Raw genomic sequence first — 18,528 nt, 5'->3', positions numbered from 1 at the left:
CTCTTCGCAATGGAGCCAGATAAGGCCCCGGGGCCGGATGGCTTCACAGCTAGATTCTTGCAGAGCTGTTGGCAGATAGTGGAAAAAGACTTGTGCAGAATGGTGAGGAAGTCTCAAGCATGTCAGAAAATTGGGGGAAGCACCAACTCAGCTTTCTTGGCCCTTATTCCTAAGGAAAAAGGTGCCAGCTCCTTCTCCAGATTTCGCCCTATTTCCCTCTGCAATATAGGCTACAAGTTGATAACAAAAGTTATTGCAAACAGATTAAAAACCATCCTTCCTGACATCATCCCCGAGAATCAGGGAGGCTTCATCCAGGGAAGGCAGATTGTTGATAATTTTATTCTGGTCCAAGAGGCGATTCATTCAAGTCTGATTCGGAAAGAGAAAGGAATGGTCATTAAACTAGACCTTGAAAGTGCCTTTGACAGGGTAAGACACAGATTCTTGTTTGAGGTCCTCCACAAATTTGGCTTTGGACACAAATTCATCAATTGGATCAAAGCTTGTATCAGCGAGCCCTGGATTGCCCCTTTGGTAAATGGGAGGTAAAATGACTTTTTCAAAGCCACTAGAGGGCTGAGACAAGGATGCCCTCTTTCCCCCTTGCTCTTTGTCCTCCAAGTTTTTGTCCTAAGTTTCCTTCTGATAAAAAAGCAGAATGACCAAGAAATAACGAGACTGAGCATTGCAAGAGGTGTAAAAAACATAAACCATGCCCTATTTGCGGATGACTCTCTCCTGCTGGGCACTGCCTCCTCGTCCACGGCAAATCATTTCAAAGAAGTGTTGGATGCTTACTGTGAAGACTCAGAAAGCAGAATTAACAAAGGCAAATGTCACATTTACTGCTGGAACGCTTCCCCCAGATTCCTCCAAGCTATCTCTAACTGCTTTGGATTTGCAGCCTCCTCTTCCTGGACCTCTTTCAAATATTTGGGGCTCCCTGTTTTCCAAAAAAGGGCCCTCAGCAGAGATTGGATGTCGTTATTGGAAAAATTCAAGCTCAAAATTCACACCTGGGGATTCAACTGGCTCAACTTGGCTGGAAAGACAGTGCTGGTCAAAGCTGTCTTGAACAGCCTTCCTACTTACCAAGCTGCAGTCACGATGGCACCTATAGGTATTATGAGAAAAATGGAGGATTACATCAGGATTTTCTTCTGGAAAGGTGGGAAAGATAATGAGAAAAAAATTCCCCTTATTAACTGGGACACAGTCTCACTGCCCAGAATGGAAGGAGGTCTCAACTTCAAGAATCTCAGCAAGCAAAACATTGCCTTGGGTGCAAAACTCCTGTGGAGGATTATAGCTCCAAAGCCGGGTTGGGCTCAGGTTGCGATGTGGAGGAAATATTTCAGTGGACAGAGAACCCGCTGCCTGGACAAACCCAAACCAAAAACTGGAATGCTGGTTCACAAACTGTGCATCAAAGCGGCCCCCTTGATCAATCTCCACGCACACTGGATTCCTGGAAATGGTAAGCGCATCAGCATTTGGGATGACCGAATCATGGACAGCGAGCCCCTCTCTAAAGACCGCTCCCTGCTGATACTGAGAGAATGGATGGACAAAGCGGGCCTAAAAGCGCTTTGGGATATCTCTCAATGGGAAAACGGAAAATGGAAGAACTGGATTGACATCGAGGTACCTCACAACCTCTCCAGCGATCTCGTCTCCCTCCAATCCCTCTTACCATGCAAAGCACCTTTAAATTCCAGGAAACCCGACATCAGGGGATGGCGGCCATCATCTGGTCGATACACAGTGGCGCTTGGTTATAAACTCCTCTCCCTTCGACCTCACGTTCCCCCTGATCCAAAGCCATGGCAAGGGATATGGTCGCGGACCTCAATTCCTAAAATTGATGTTTTCAGCTGGCTTTTATGCCATCAAAAGATATTGACAGATGACAGGCTGCACAGAAGAGGTTACAGCGGGCCATCCCGCTGCTCGTTATGTGAAATTGATGAGGAAAATGCCCCCCACCTTATGCTCTGCTGCAAATTCTCCGCTGATCTCTGGACCGAGGCCTTAAAACCATGGAATGCTGGCTTCGCCTTGCCAAATCGCTGTGCAGACCTGTTTGCTAATTGGAAGTCAAGGTTTCCAGGAGGCTCCCTTCAGAACGCCCACATTAAAGACGCCTGGCTCGTCCTCCCTAAACTCATTTGCTGGCATATATGGCTGGAAAGAAACCAGCGTATTTTCAGAGACAAAAAAAGTGACCTTAAGATCATATGGGAAAAAATCAAATGCCACCTAAGAGACTGTTTGGGCGATCAGCTGGACAGAGCAGATTTAAGTGACCAAGAAGCTGCATGGGGCGCTCACCTTCATCTCAATTTCACTGATATTATCAGATCCCCTCCTCTCCATAAAAATTGGCAAATTCGACTGGATGCTGTAGATTTTTCTGATTTTTGCAGCAAGAAGGCAAGATACATTCTCTTTTTTGACGGGGCAGCAAAAGGCAACCCTGGCAGATCCGGTGCAGGTGGAGTAATCAAAAATGCTGAGAACAGAACTGAACTAAGATTTGCCTGGGGCGCGGGCTTCAACACAAGCATCCAAGCCGAAGCTCTGGCTCTCTTTCAGGGCCTCAAACAGCTCATATCCTTGGGTATCAAAGATGCAATTGTTTTTGGGGACTCCCAATCCATCATTAAGATCATTGTTGACAGCTCCCTTCCTACTGATCTAAGGCTCTCAAGATTGATGAACAGAATTAGAACTCTTATAAATTCCTTTCAGAACCTGGAATTCTTCCATGTAAAGAGAGATAACAATAAAGAAGCCAATGCTAAAGCCAACAAAGCGGCTCCCCTCTCTCCAGGAGTCCTGCTAAGAAATGAAGACGAAGGTTGGGATCCCATCCCTTGACTATTAGTTTAAAATGTTTTACTGTCTTTTATTGGAGCAGTTTGTCTGTTTATGTAAATCAGGAAAGATAGAGAAGACCAATAGTATGATAGTCCAAAGAATTCATAGACTCACTAGGGGGGAAATCATATGGTTCCTTTCCGAAGAGAAATCTGAATTCTGTATATTTATTGTAATCTGAAATGAGGCATTTTTCGCCGAGAATTAATACATCACTTAACCGTTTCTGTCAAAAAAAAAAATGATTGTTCCATGTATTAATTTTTTTAGAATAGATGTTTTTAGCACAATAACATCTCATTTTTCTTGTTTGTTCATAATTATGTCCTATATTTTTTTGTTAATTTACTCATATATGTTCAATTATGCATTATAATTATGTATTATAATAATTTTTTTTATTTTACTCATATGTCTAGTAATTATGTATTGTATTTTCAATCAATTAGGTAAGTACCAAGTCAAAGATATGAATTTATATATCGAGCCTCTTATCAATGAGTTAGTGGAGTTATGGAATGGTGTCACTATGTATGATATCTCTAGACTAGTAGTTGCACAAAGGGAATTTGAATTCCATGTAATGCTTGTATGGACAATTCACGATGCCCTAGGGCTAACACATTTATGTGGTATGTTATAAAGTTACCTTGCGCTTTAATAGTGTTTAATTTTTTGAAGTTCATTTCAAGTATGTTTTTTAAATAGTTCAACCTTCAGTGTATATACTTAAAATAATTGATATAAAAATTATTCCATTTCTTGCAGGTCTTCAAACGAAGGGTAAATTTTCTCGTCCAGATATGGTCCTAAGATGAAATATCGTTGTTCAAGAAGCTTAGCAAAGGAGGTGCTTGATGACTATAGACACTTCCTTTCTAAGAACTAAAGGTACCAAAGTACCAAAAACATATTTTCAATGGGAAAGAAGAGACTGGATTAAAACCATGGAGAATGACACCTTGTGCATGGAAGTTTCAATATAATATATTCTCTCAAGGTATGGATCAAATTTTCGATGTATCAATATACATGATATGTTTGGATTATTTTATATTTTTATGGAATTTTCTTCACTGTACTAATTGACATGTTATAATATATTTATCTATGATTCACATTGTAGGTCATCAATTCATTAACAATAGGGCACTTCCATGAGGAATGAAAAGTTATCCCGAGCAATTCAATAGACTCCCCTACTATGAGCACCTAGAAATTTTCATTTGTTTGATATAATTCACATCGAGAAGAATGTAACAGAGACCTTATGGATAATCTTAGATGGAAGGAGAGATGAAGAAAAAATTATCAATATTTGTAATGACATTAAGGAGGTCGACCATGCATTGCAAAGTGTGATTCATTCAAATAGCAATGGAGACAACCAAAATATAAACACCCTTCCATGGTTATTGACAGAGTAGTAAAGCAAACATGTTAAAGAGGTTATTGAAAAAAATAAATTTCCAACTAGATTTTATTCAAACATAAAGAATATCCTAACAAAGAAAGGTGAATTAGGTGGGGTAAAAACTCATGATTGGCATACGTTCATTAAGGTAATTATTTTGGTGTATATATATTTTATACATTGGTGAAACATCTTGTTAATTAGTGTTTTTTTTCTACTAATTTGGGAAAAAATAATGATCGATCATTATTTTTGTTACAATATGTTCTACCTTTATCTCTCCCAAAAAACTTTGACAACAATGTCAAACAAGTTATGATATTGGAACACACATGAGGTAAGTGGATATTTATATGCAAAGTGTAATTTGTTCAATAAGTTGTTGTGTCACATATTTTTTCTTCCATGTGTTTTTCTTGTCATCATGTACTATATTATACTTTTTTGTTGAAACCTGTGATTTTCTTACTTCAATTGTAGATGGCTGTCATCTAAAGAAATTGATAAAGAAGATATAGAGTATTGTAGAAAACAAATTCCTCGTCTAATGTGTGAAATGAAAAAGTATCTACCTCCAGCATTTTTCAATGCACAAGAAGACTACCTCACACACCAAGTTGATGAGATTGAAAAGTGTGGACCTATACACACAATGTTAATGTGGATGGTTGAGAGGCCCTTGAAATCACTAAAGGCTTTGGTCAGATAAAGAGCATGTCCTTAGAGTTCTATGGTAGAGGGATATATAGGTATATCAAACCATGGTTTATATTTGTCAATATGGTGATGAAATAGGAAAAAGTATTAATGCATTGGATCCCATTTCTGGTATCAACTCCATGGATGATTTTGAAGGGGAGAACCTATTGGGGAAAGGTAGAATGAGAAAAGTGAGATGTAAGTAGATAGTGTATATTTATATCACATTTGACTTTTTTGTTTTTATTTATATCGTACTTATTTAATTTTTAGTGTTCCTGCATAATCCATTATTATGAAGGTATCACATGGTAACTAATTATATATATGTGAATTGTTTTATTTTAATACAGCGGGTCAAGAATGGGATGTGATACATGTATACATTGTGAAGAATAAATATTGGATGAAGATATGGATCGAACAATGTAAACAATCTAATAATGGTGGGTTACCATGGTATGGTGTGTCTACATTGGTCAAAGAATCTCAACGTAGTGGAGATACCAATCTTACATAGAGGGGAATTGATTTGGCATATGGTTTAAAATATTATCAGGCAAGCATATTCACCCATACTACTTAGTTTTTTCATAATTATATTGATGCATATGGCGTGTTTTTTTTCTTAATTTTGAAATTTTGCAAGTATAAATTTGCATGATTATCAATTGGCAATGCATTTTTATGTGTTTGATGTATTGCAGTTGAAACATCACAGCAAAATGTGGTACATGGCCGCAAATTTCACATCAAAAGGTTGAATGAAAAGATGAAATTTTTTTATAATGGGATAAATGCAGTATTTCAAGTTATCAATGTTTCCTCTAGAGGTGACAAACATCTAGAACTCTTTGAGAACCAATATTATGGGTATCTATATGATATACTTGTCTAACTTTGAATCCTCCAAAATAGTTGTGTTTGACATCAAATGGTTTAGGCTACGAATCCATGAACGTGACCCTAGTAGAACTATTATTGAGCATGCTAATGGATTTACCATGGTTGATACAATAAATCTTGTGCTAGGATCAGAGCGATATGTTCTTCCAAGCCAATGTGAACAGGAAATTTATATAGATATTCTAGGTAGAGCAAGTTGGTCATATGTTGTTAGATATGATCCATAAGGAAGGCCTATAAAGTATATGTAGTGGAAGAAGATGATGTAGAGGAGCAGAGGGTTCATGCAATGTCAGATGAAGATGTCGAAGAAGTTCAAGGAATATGTATTAATCGAGACAATGTTAATTTGGATGAACTATATGATATTGACGTTGTGTTAGACAAAGAACTTGAAGAAGTTGAACCAAATGTAGAAGAGAATGTTCCAGATGATGATATAGACGATAATGATGATGTTGATATGGTGAATCCTTTGTACATGAATTTTGAATTGGATGATATAGATGATGAGTTGCATGAGGAAGAAGATTAATGATATCAAACTATTTATATGCTTTTAGTTGGCTTGTTCTCTTTTGTTCACCTTAAAATTTAATTTTCCTAATTTCTATGTTTGAATGTTACTAGGTTTCTTTTAAATATATTATAGTAGATAGATTGGGTATTGGGGAATTGAGATTGATGTGTGGGGGCAAGGGGGGCATCCATATGAGCTTCCACCTTCACATGGTTAGCCTTGTTAAGTAGAGAATATAGTATTCTTGAAACGAAGTGAAGCTCATTTACGTTTATACCATGATTTCCAATTTTGACTTTCGTTCATTAAGCAGACATACCAGGCGAGTTGGGCGACAAATGAACCAGGCGACACAACTATTGGGCAGATGTACGAATTAGTTTCGGTCCATGACTTCCCTAACTGAGTTCCCACCAATGTGCCTCATAATGATTTTTAGAAAAATGACTAAATTAGTGTTTAGGTGTTAAAAGTCGGTTTATAATTGATTGATGATGCAGCATAGATGTACTAAAAAATGATAATATTTTGTTTTCATTGATGAGATATGATTTTTTTCACTGATTTGTTCAGCATGGCTAATGTCCATGTTATAGATGCACCCGCACAAAGGAAGAGTGCATGAGCGCCCCTAGGGGCATCACGTGTTGGGCATGCCAGGATGCCCGCCCAATAGGGGCATCCATGTGACGAGTTGGTTGGTCGACCCAACTTGGCAAGGGGAACCCACAAAAAAGAACTAATATCAACCCATGACTATCCATGAACAGAATTTCTATAAGTGGGTCTCATAATGACTTTTAGAAAATTAACTAAACTAATATTTAGGTGTTAAAAGTCGGTTTATAATTGATTGATTGTGGAGCATGGTACTAAAAAATGATAATATTTTATTGTCATTATGAGCTAATGATTTGTGTTCACTAATTTTCATAGTAGTGTGAATGCTCATGCCTTGGGTGTGCACACACAAAGGCGGGGCGCCCATGGGGGCATCACGTGTTGTGGATGCCAAGGTGCCCCCCTCACAGGGGCGCGCATGTAATGAGTTGGCGGGTGGACCCGACGTGGAAAGGGGTGCCCGTACAAAAGAAGTAATGTCAAACCATGGCTACCCATGAATAGAGTTCCCACAATGGTGTCTCATAATGATTTTTAGAAAATTAACTAAATTAATGTTTAGGTGTTAAAATTTGATATATAATTGAATGATTATGTAACATGGTACTAACAAATGATAATATTTTTTTTCATTGATGAACTAATAATTTGTGTTCATTGATTTACACAACAAGGCGAATTCCCGTGCTCACACAAAGGGAGCATGCACGGGTGCCCAGGGGGGTGTTGTGTACTGGGCATGTTGGGGCGCCCATGCAACGAGTTGGTGGGTCGGCCCAACTTGGAAAGGGGAACCCACACAAAATAAGTAATGTCAGCCCGACTTGGAAAGGGGTGCCCACACAAAATAAGTAATGTTGGCCCATGACTACCCATGAACAAGTTCCCATAAGGGGGTCTCATAATGATTTTTAGAAAATTGACTACATTAATGTTTGGGTGTTAAAATTAATTTTATAATTGATTGATCATGTAGCATGGAAATTAAAAAATGATAATATTTTGTTGTCACTAATGAGCTAATGATTTTTGTCCACTGATTTGCACAACAAGGTGAATGCACGCACCCGCGCAAAGGCGAGGCACGCAAGCGCCCATGGGGGTGTCGCGTGCTAGGCATGCCAGGGCGCCCGCCCAGTAGGGGTGTGATGCAGGAGCATTCAACTCAGGAGAATCATTATATTTTAGTAGACATAGGGAGGTCTCATGTTTTAAGGAAGTTGGTTTCCTAAGTGTCAAATTAATGTAACTACTTAGGCTTTTGAGTGATTTTAATGAGAATAGGAATTAATTAAGTATTGTGAGGCATATTTGTAAATGTTCTTGAATGTTGAAGAACATGAGAGATTTAGGATAGTTGAGAGATTGAGAGACTTGATAATCATTTGTAAATCTTAGATTAGGAGTTAGTTCATGATTTTGTGGATTAGAGAGGATCCTTAGGGATAAAGATGATATTTTAGGATTTTGTTGAGAAGTTTATGGATCTAAACCAGGAATTGGTTATAGAATCCTTTTATGTAAATTTAAGCCAAAAAGGCAGAGAAAAAGTTAGTCAAGTTAGATAGTTAGTCAAGTTAGTAGTTAGAGGTGTGAGTTAGAGGTTTGATTGTAAGCCTATGGGCAGGTAGGAAAATGGAGGCCACTGATTAGAATATTAGGCCAAAGAGAGAGAATCTTATGTAAATACTTGTTTATTAATAGAAACAACTTAATTTTGAGTTCATGTGTGTGTATTGAGTAATTGAGATATAGACTGTGTATGATCATGAGTTATTATGTGTAACATAGGTTGAAGGTGCAGAATCAGAGGTGAAATACAAAGAAGAGTAACAGAGAGGTGTTACGGTTTTACACACACCGACAATACAGGAGGAAGCCTTTAATGTTACAGTGAAGGTGAAGGAAGCATAAAGTCACGAGCATAGTTAAGCTCAGGAGAAAGTTGTCATGTAGAACAACTAAAGACCAGAACCCTGGAGGAACCAAAACCATAGAAGAACACTAAAGAAATGGCATAAAAATGAAGTAAAGGGAAGAACAAAGAAGTGAGGTGCAGATGCATAGGAGCCATTGGATTAGCTAGATCATCGGAAGAGATTGTTTGGGATAAGAGGCCAGGATTAAGTTGCATAGATGGAGTCAAGAAATGAATGGCGAAGATTAAGTTAAGTGTTAGCAGAAGAGGAATCTGGAGGAGCCGTCGCAGCCGTCTGATGGATAAAGATCTACGGTCATCGAGCACCAATAATCTTGGGCATTAGTCAAGGAAGAAAAGCAGGTTTATAAGCGAAAACGGGTTATCGGGTAGAGAAAAAGTGGTAAGTGGTAATTCGAGGTGGTCACCTGATTCCATTTAGCAGTCGACACGTAGCATATCAGAGGAGAGAGAAAATCACTTTATTGGGTAGGTAATCCTCGCGTAAGTCTCTTACCTGATATCGTTGTTGACCGTTGGATCAAGTATACCTTGATCAAACGGTGGAGGATCGCTGATTAGTTCCATTGATTGGGTGTGTCATCAACCATCGAATTGAAGGGCGAGATCAATGGCGGAGGTTGAAGCCGATAAGGCTTGGGAAAGAGAGGACCCAAGACGCTTATCAATGTGAGTTAAGTGTTTTGAGTTCCAACGGATGAATGAGTTAAAGTTGTGATATGACACTACAATCGTTGATCTGATGGAGTGAAATCAATGGTGGAGGATTGAACCGATAAAGGTAGAGCATCGATAAATGTGCAAAGGCCAAGGAAAGGTGAAAAGGTAAGGTTTACATGTGTTTATGGAATATTTCTATTATATAAGAATTATAATAGAAATAAAATGGATAAAGGTTTTATGGGTTAAGTTCGCATATAACCAAAGTTAAGAGTGGGGTTTGGTTAATATGTGTGGAGTATAGAATTAACAAAGTTTATGAAGGTGAATAAAGTTCCATTGGAAAGGTTAATGAGGGGTCAGACTATTGAATAGCCAAATATATCATTTCTGCATAAAAGTTAATTAAGAGCCTAAACCTTAATTTGTGAAGGTTTTCACCATGGATTAGGTGATTAAGGTCTAGGACCAGTGACATGCAATTTTCTTTGCATAATGTGGGTAAAGTCGGCTTAGGCTGGCATCATTTTGGTATCGAAGCAGAATCATGGTTGAAACAATTGATATCAGAACAGAATAAGGAAATTCTGTGTAAAAGGCCTTTGAGAAAATTTAGAACAAAGTTATGTTTTAAGATGTGTATGCAGGCAAGAGGAGATCAGATTCTAATCTGACAAATAATAGGCAGACAAATATAATGTGTAGCAAAATTTACAGATGCAAGGGAATAGAGGAAAATCCATTCAAAGTGCAGGTGAATGGTAGAACAAGATCATGTAGAGGTCTTGAAGGTGAGATGATATGTTTGTTTAATTTGATTTGAAGATTGGAGAGTTTGTGGTATTTATATTGTTGCATGGGTAGCAGCATAAGAAGGTGAGAATATTGTAGCAACCTAGAGCAAGGAGTGCTTAATTGGTTCTGGAGGAAAGAACCATAGAAATGCTAACAGGCTGAGCTCAGAGGATAGAATCTTAGTGAGGAATATGTAGCAAGAAGGAGACTTGTTACTACAGGGGTTTTGTTGCAGCTCACAAAGGCAGTTCCATAGAGGATGTGGGCAGAATTGCTAGGGGATGAAGGAAGATGGTAAGAGTTTCTAAGTCAAAGAAGAGGTGGTCAGAACCAAGTATTTCATTAGTGATTGAAATACAAGAGGACATTTGTGTTCTTAGAAGATGCAAATGATTTGAATCCTAGAAGGAGTAGAGAGAAGTGCTCAAAAGAGGTCCCAAAGATAGAGAATGAAGTGCTTAACAAAAGACCAAGTATAGAGGAAATCTTGGTGAGGTAAGCGGTAGCAGGGAGGACTTATTGTTGCAGAGGCTTTAATGCAGCTCATAGTAAGTAAGTAAGGAGCTCATGAAGATAGAGAAGGAGAAGATGACTACTGATAGTCATAGCAGAGGTTCTTAGGAAGACCACAGCAGACGAAAAGTGAAGAAGGATGATGCCAAGGAAAATGGCAATAGAATGAGTCAAGAGGAAATTGAAAAACAGATTGCTGATATGAAAGAACAACTCAATGTATTAAGGATGATACTTGAGGAAAACCAAAGACTAGGTTGGGTATTAAAGAAGAAGTCGGTGAAGTGGTCTAAGTTACAGAGAAGGCTACAACATAAGCAAGTAAAGTGGCTGATGGGAAAACTCAGAGAACCTGAGTTGAAAATGGAAGTTTCTATTTGTGAACTAGAGCAGGGAGAAGTTCTAGGTGAAGAAGAAGGAATTATTGATGATTTTCTTAACTATTAGAAAAATGCAGACCAGCAGGAGAATGTAAAACCTTATATTGTTGAATCTAATAATTTTGATGTGATTACAGGTTTTGTAAAGGATGAGAAATCTTTTGAAGCTGTCAAAAGTATGGAAGAGTATCTTTCAGAAGATAAAAACTCTGAAGTAAATAATGATGGAGAATGTCTCTTGAATGAGAAAAGTAGTGAATTATTGTAGCAGAAAGAATTTAGTAATACATTGATGTTTGAAGTTCTAACAACATAGGAAAAATTTCTTGTGAAAGGAGATGAAATTCAGTCTGAAGAACTAATATGTGAAGCAACAGTTGAGATTGTTGAACCTTGTAATTTTCAAACTGATAATTTGTGTATAAATGCAGGAATTATTAGTAATTATGAAGTACTTATAAAGTGTCACAGAGAAATTGAATTGCTGGAGTATTTGCTGGGAAATTCAGAGTATGACAGTGTGATTGCAGAGGAAGGAGTTCACTACAGTGGACAAGAGCAGAAAGACATCATTAGAGCAGATGATGTGGAGGGGAGACTAACTGATAGTCTTGAGAGTACATTAGAGAATTATTTAAATAGGTTGAATCAACATACTGATGTGCTGATAGAAGAGTAGAAATCAGAGCATCATACTGAAGTGTTTCCAAAGGAAGAAGAGGTATTAAGGCCTTATGTTTCTTATTCTAGTAATTTCTTTATGAGTGTAGGTTTAGTTGCAGATGCTGGAGGAAATTTAGCATAGATGAGCAACCAAGTAAAGATGGTAGAAGAGGATTATGTGGAAGAATTTAATCCATGGAACAGAGATGTTCAATTGCTGAAGAGAATGTTGGAAAGTCAAGATTCAATGCAAAAAGAGATAATCATGAAAGAGGGTAAGAATGAAAGGGAGACAGTTAGAATAAGCAAAGAAAAAGTAAGAGGAAGAGTAAGAATTCGACAACTTCAAAGAGAAGAACAGAAGTTTGAAGAGCTAGTGAACAATAGCAACAACCTGAAACAAAGAGAAAGAGGTAGAAGTAAGTGGCAGAGTATGTACCAGCCAAAGGATGTGATGGAAACAGAGATGGAAGAATTATGGAAGTTGATGATGAAACAATCCAGGATGAGGGAAATGATAGCAGGAAGGATGATCAATCAGAACTTGAACCTGATTGACAAGATGAGGAAGATGAAATAGAATACAGTAGACATACAGCAGTAGCAAAGGTGCATAGCTTTCAGATAACTACAAACTAAAGTTTGGGACCCTCGAGGCTTTCTATCAACATATGAAGACACAAGATCAGGAGATCATGAATGTTTTCTACTTTGGGAGTCTGATGCAGGGTCATTCAGCTCAAAAGAATCATTGTATTTAGTAGACATAGGGTGGTCTTGTGTTTTAAGGAAGTTGGTTTCCTAAGTGTCAAATTAATGTAATTACTTAGGCTTTTGAGTGATTTTAATGAGCATAGGAATTAATTAAGTATTGTGAGGCATGTTTGTAAATGTTCTCGAATGTTGGAGAACATGAGAGATTTAGGATAGTTGAGAGATTGAGAGATTTGAGAATCAGTTATAAATATTAGATTAGGACTTAGTTCATGATTTTGTGGATTAGAGAGGATCCTTAGGGATAAAGATGACATTTTAGGATTTTGTTGATAAGTTTATGGATCTAAACCAGGAATTGGTTATAGAATCCTTTTGTATAAATGTAACCCAAAAAGGCAAAGAAAAAGTTAGTCAAGTTAGTAGTTAGAGGTGTGAGTTAGAGGTTTGATCATAAGCCTACGAGTAGGTAGGAAAACGGAGACCACTAATTAGAATATCAGGCTAGAGAGAGAGACTCTTATGTAAATACTTGTTTATTAATACAAACAACTCAATTTTGAGTTCATGTGTGTGTATTGAGTAATTGAGATATAGATTGTGTATGATCTTGAGTTATTTTGCATAACATAGGTTGCAGGTGCAAAATTAGAGGCGAAATACAAAGAAGAGTAACAGAGAGGTGTTATGGCTTTACACACACTAATAGTACAGGAGGAAGCCTTTAATGTTACAGTGAAGGTGAAGGAAGCATAAAGGCACGAGTGGAGTTAAGCTCAGGAGAAAGTTGTGATGCAGAACAATTAAAGACCAAAACCCTGGAGGAACCGAAACCACAGAAGAACACTAAAGAAATGGCATAAAAATGAAGTAAAGGGAAGAATGAAGAAGTGAGGTGTAGATGCATAGGAGCCGTTGGATCAGCTAGATCAACAAACGAGATTGTTTGCAATAAGCGGCCAGGATTAAGTCACATAGAATGGAGTCAAGAAATGAACGGCGAAAATTAAGTTAAATGTTAGTGAAAGAGGAATCCAAAGGAGCCATCACAGCCGTCTGATGGACGAAGATCTACGGTCATCAGGCGCGAATAATCTAGGGTGTTAGTTAAGGAAGAAAAGCAGGTTTATAAGCGAAAACAAGTTATCGGGTGGAGAAAAAGTGGTAAGTGGTAATTCGGGGTGGTCACCTGATTCCATTTAGTAGTCGACACGTAGCACGTCAGAGGAGAGAGGAAACTACTTTATTGGGTGGGTAATCCTTGTGCAAGTGGCTCACCTGATATCGTTGTTGACTGTTGGATCAAGTGTACCTTGATCAAAGGATGGAGAATCGCCAATTAGTTTCATTGATTGGGTGTGTCATCAATCGTCGGATTGAAGGGTGAGATCGACGGTGAAGGTTGAAGCCAATAAGGCTTGGGAAAGAGTGGACCCAAGAAGCTTATCAGTGTGAGTTAAGTGATTTGAGTTCCGGTGGATGAATGAGTTAATGTTGTGATATGACACAACAATCGTTGATCTAATGGAGTGAAATCAACGGTGGAGGATTGAACGATAAAGGTAGAGCATCGATAAATGTGCAAATGCCAAGGAAAGGAAAAAATGTAAGGTTTACGTTTGTTTATGGGGTATTTATATTACATAATAAGTATAATAGAAATAAAGCGGATAAAGTTTTTATGGGTTAAGTTCGCATATAACCAAAGTTAAGAATGGGGTTTGGTTAATAGGTGCGGGGTATAGAATTAACCAAAGTTTATGAGGGTGAATAAAGTTCCGCTGGAAAGGTTAACGAGGGGTAAGAATATTGAATGGTCAAATATAACGTTTCCTCATAAAAGTTAATTAAGAGCCTAAACCTTAATTTGTGAAGGTTTTCACCATGGATCCGGTGATTAAGGTCTGGGACCAGTGTCATGCAATTTTATTTTCATAATGTGGGTAAAGTCATCTTAGGTAGGCATCAGGGTGCCTATGTGATGAGTTGGTGGGTTGGCCTGACTTGGAAAGGGGTGCCTACACAAAAGAAGTAATGTCACCCCATGACTGCTCATTACTTGAGAATGGGGCCAACGTTGAAATTTTTTTAGTTTGTGCGTTTATGCACTGAAATTTGGCATGGTTATGGTAGATGCATGCATTGATGATATCAAAGGGTTTTGTGACTCAAATACGACTCATGGAAAGAATTTGACAGTCAAACGTCAAAATTATAACATATATAAATGTCAAGGAGACAAAATTATTTATTACTATTTACTAATTGTGAACTTATAATGTACTCCATAGTCCATAGGTTGAGAAAAATCCTTACCCTTTCATTTAAGAAAACTTATTTCCCGTCATCGTCATCTTTGTCATCATCGCGATCATCACCATCATCTTTACATCGGGTGATTTGTGCGATGGATGAACCAGGTTACACAGTGGTCAAGCAGGCATGGTTTAATAAAACTTTAAAAACTAAGACTTGATAAACAATGTCCCATAAAAAGAAAATCATGGTATGAAACCTTGTATAAATATTTATTAGTATTATCCTATTATCTATAATTCTAGTGTTCACTCTGTTGATCACATAAAATGTTTATTCAAGGTTTCATTAAAAGTCTTTAAAGGTGACTTAATTCTTCTCATTATTACATGCATTAATCAAATTCCTTGAACAAACTTACCCTTTAAAACTTGTTTGGAGTTCTCCAGATACACACATAGGGGATATGATTCACTCAGTTTCCATAGGCTTTAGGAGTTCAAGTGGAATTCCCCCCAAATGATGATCTTAAATTATACCCATCCTCAATAAAATCTTAAACTTGACATGTTATAAGCTAAATATGGCATATTCCAAGCCTAATATAATTTATTTAATAACTCATATCCATTCACAAACATAAGATATTAATATACCTTATAATTCATAAACAAATTTAAGCATAAATATAATCAATTAAATAGCCATAAATAATGAACACATTGATTTTTGAGGAAAACTCACCATAGAAACATTATAACACTTAACTTATTAATCACAAAAGATTTTTCAATCCATGATGCTCTGTCAACATTCTTGAATAGAAGTAGTATCCTCTCAACAAACTTTGGCTTTTCATTGTTTAAATTATGTGGACAATCTTTTGTTTTGTGACACATAATATATGGGCATATCTTATAGAAATATAAAACTTTTACTCATGTGAACATTTGGGTCTTTATTAGTCAATTCTATATTTGCAAATGGCTTAATTAGAGTGACCTTCAATTGTACATATTGTACACCTTAGGCCATTTCTTTAAAGGGTCAAGTTTATAAGTCATTTTTGAAGCATCTCAAGCTTTTATTTAACTTTTCTATCAAATGATGATGGGATAGACAAATATTCATATGATTCTGTATGTTATTCTTTCTTTAAGTCATCTTGGAAAGTTTTGATTTCATGTGTTCAAAGAGTACCCCGTATATTTTATAGAAGGCATGCTATGAACCATTCTATGAGCAATTCCTTGTTGATTATATATGGGATATGGCTAAGAAGATATATAAACCTCTCATTGTATTCCAACACAAGTTCACAAGGCATCTAATTAGTGCCTTTTATTTTTTGTCCTATTAGATGTTTGACATATTGAGTTTTAAGGAATGATAAAAAATTGTCCTCCACTTCCATTTTTTTTTAATTCTTGTTAAAATTCATAAATCATGTTAACATTATTTTCTTTAATGCTCCAACATACTTTCAATTTTCTTTGCTTTGTTTGTGGTATATCCATCACAACCCAATTTTTCTCACATATGAACCAATGATTTTTAATATCTTCATCGCCCTGGTAGAGGGGTAGATGGTGGTGCAACAATTGTTTAAGGAGGAGGGTTTTTTAACTATATTATAGTAGGCAGAGCTAGTTGTTGGCTGATAAAAGGTTTCTTTTAAAACTCCTAATTACCCCACATTAATCATCAACCCGGGCAAGTCCTTTTATTCCAAGAGTGTACACAATATGTGCCTGCTATAAATCCAAAGAGTAATGTTTCTTAAAACGAAGTATAAACCTTTGATACAATAGTAAACGAATGCATTTACAAAACTCAAATTGCAATTATTAAAGGAAATATGACATCTAAGCTTCAAGACTCAATCCTCTATTGAAATCATAATCAAATCTCACACAAGAAATTCAATTAACAATAGCATCAACTGAGAGCATAGAAACAATAACCAATCTCTTCTTAGCTAATTCAATCTAAATCATACTCAATCTCTACGAATCAATCCAAATGGCAATGATATCAATATGAGAGTTCAATAGCGATAACCAAACTCTTGCAGTTGATTAAATCAATATGAATCATTGTCTAAATAATCTAATCTGGAATAAGCGTAAATCGAAACAAATGATAGTTTTGTAAAACATGTAAAGGAAATGTACTACCTCAATACAGGAAAGCGGTAAATTGCGAATAAGGCAAACTCACAGAAAATGGAAAAATTATCAAACCAATCAAACCTATGAGAATAAGAAATATATAACACAAGGAAGCAGTTTAATCCACCAGAGGTCGGGCCCTTAGCCACCAGCGAACACTGCTGAGCTACTTCAGAGAATACCAATGAACAACAACTTCAATTATATATTAATCGTTGAAATGAAGTAGCATTACAACACAGTCACGTTCTCCAACAACACGAGTCTATAAATTAAAATAATAATTTTAAATAATAGATATTGATCCCCTTTCTTCCTACAATCATTTGCTTTTATAATAAAAAAGAGGTAAAAGATAAATGTGATCCCTCAGGATCTCCCGATCCTGAGGGATTCACAACTGAATGCTATCTTCAGACACCCTTCCTATTTCGCGTTGATCCTCCTGATTCATCCTCCGACCTGTCCGCAACTGACATGTTCCATTCTCCCTTTGTTGGTTTATGTTGTTCCATTGCTAGGGAACAACAACTATTCCTTTCGTCGTTTTTCTGGATAAAGAGGATTAAAAGTTAGTTACGATGGCTAAATATTAATTTCAAGTAGTTCATCTGTTTCTTATCATAATCCATCAATATGTTAGCGTATTAAGATATGAAAGAGATAAGAAAAGAGGAAAAAGGTGATGGAATTAAGAGTAAATACATACCCATTTCGTAACTCAACATACTCCCTTGCTTACCCTATTTCATGTCCTCATGAAAAGTAAGTAATTCTTATGTAGTGCAGTTAAAGAGTAGGCTGGAGAGGGAGTGTCAAAAATCGGTCTAAAACCATGATTTTGAGCCAGGAGCGTAAAGGCGGGCCCTTCCTTTCCTTCAGGAAATTCGTAGATAGCCCGATAACCTTCAGGAGGATACCAAATAATGGGGCTCCGAAACCAACATCCTAACCAATAAAGTCCTTCACTCAAAATAAGATTGCTATAGGTACCAAACAGGCCGCATCTGCTTTAAAATTGTTGTAGTTAAATGGTTCCCTATCTTGCACACTACTAGTGGAGACTGTCCACCTAAGCTTAGATGCCACCAGAGATCATTCCTAAATGGAGAGGAAATATGATACTCCGTTCTGTAAAATCTCCTTATGAATGGGCACCAAAATTTTAATCACCCCTTCTCGTGTCATTAGACTCTTATGGTTGGCAAGCATTTGTAAAGGGTGCTTGGGTTCACTTCTTACCCAAAGATCAAATCCATGTTCCTATCTTTGGAATGCATTATAAGCTTTAAACCATTTGAGTTGGTTAACTACAAACGAAATAAAGGCCTGGAATTGAACATCTCCTACAAAAGGGTTAGGGTTCTTTTCCACCTCGTTCTCTAATACAAAAT

This window comes from Pinus tabuliformis, chromosome 5_2 (assembly GCF_031772625.1).
Source record: "Pinus tabuliformis cultivar Carrire ecotype Pingquan chromosome 5_2, CPIR1, whole genome shotgun sequence".
NCBI lineage: Eukaryota > Viridiplantae > Streptophyta > Pinopsida > Pinales > Pinaceae > Pinus > Pinus tabuliformis.
Note: the sequence above shows the minus strand (reverse complement) of the source record.